Genomic DNA, 1,169 nt, shown 5'->3' on the forward strand with positions numbered 1-1,169 from the left:
TGTGTGTGTGTGTGTGTGTGTGTGTGTATCAAGTAAAAAGTGAGGTTTTGTATTCCTTATGGCCTCCAGCACTGAATCTTGGACAGCTTCACCTCGGTAGAGTGGGCCAAGTTGCCCTTCCTTCATTCATACTGAGCCAATGGCACATTGAGCCAAGCACTCTAGAAAATAAAACCACATGCACACATTATACACAGCACTACCACTCTGCCGACATTCAACACCCAGCGCTGCTTATTTGGGATTCAAGCTGCTGGTGTTTGTGCCAGTATCTTTGAATTTGAATATCTTCATGCCAGGGAAAGTAAAACAGACTCAGTGTTTCTCCCCAGCATTGCTTCTCCATCCAGGTTGGAACAGCATCAGGCCATCTATGATAATAAAGCTCTCCAATGAGAATGTAACATGAATTTCATACATAAGGCATCTGAATATCGAGCTATTTAAAGTGACATTACACATCTACATCAATAAGAGAAAGTTTCAATATACAGTATGATATTAGAATTTTCCTGGCAGTGTTTCTGAAGCTGCAGCCAAGCAGAAAACAACTGATCACTACAAAATAAATCCAGGTCTCTCTCTCAAACAGTCACCCAGATGTCTCTCTTTCTTCTCTGACTGTATCCTACTCTTTTCTCTTTTTTACTTCTAACGTTACTCTGACAAATCAGGCTGTGCTTAAAGGGGGAGGCACTACAGGCAGCCCGAACAAGTTCCACCAAAGAGTGGGAGTCCTTTTCGAAGGGCAGAGAATCAGTTTATCTTCCTATTAGGACTTATTGCTTTTACATGTATTGATTATTATAATATAATATGAGATAGTTCTTTAACCAGCTCTTTAACCAGCAGCATGCACATGTGCCCTTCAGGGTCCTCACACCTGATGATCCATTAACTACCAGTTGTTGGGGGTACACAACACTGAATGCCAATGGAAACAGTCGACACGTTGTAGAAGTCCTACACAGGCAGAGCGCTCAAGTGTGTTCATAAAAAGAGCCAGAGCATCTGCTGCCTGGGACAAATTAAATGTGGAGTAATTACGAGAGAAGTCTCCCCGGAGTGTTCCTCCTCAGCGTCTCAGCTAATACTGTGACACCAAAAGGTGTGGCTTTGCTCACACTAACTAATGAAACAAAGGGCGTGTGTGTGTGTGTGTGTGTGTG

General features: G+C 42.9%; 1 protein-coding gene and 1 long non-coding RNA gene across 2 annotated transcripts in view; one reads left to right on the top strand and one right to left on the bottom strand.

Annotated features, from left to right (window-relative positions):
• The window catches only part of LOC116693743 (protein kinase C-binding protein NELL1), a 296,583-nt gene that overhangs the window by 294,435 nt on the left and 979 nt on the right, over positions 1 to 1,169 (bottom strand). The window lies entirely within an intron of this gene.
• The window catches only part of LOC116693757 (uncharacterized), a 13,752-nt gene that overhangs the window by 5,348 nt on the left and 7,235 nt on the right, over positions 1 to 1,169 (top strand). The gene's annotated exons all lie outside the window — the stretch shown is intronic.

Source organism: Etheostoma spectabile, chromosome 1 (genome assembly GCF_008692095.1).
Source record: "Etheostoma spectabile isolate EspeVRDwgs_2016 chromosome 1, UIUC_Espe_1.0, whole genome shotgun sequence".
Taxonomy (NCBI): Eukaryota; Metazoa; Chordata; class Actinopteri; order Perciformes; family Percidae; genus Etheostoma; species Etheostoma spectabile.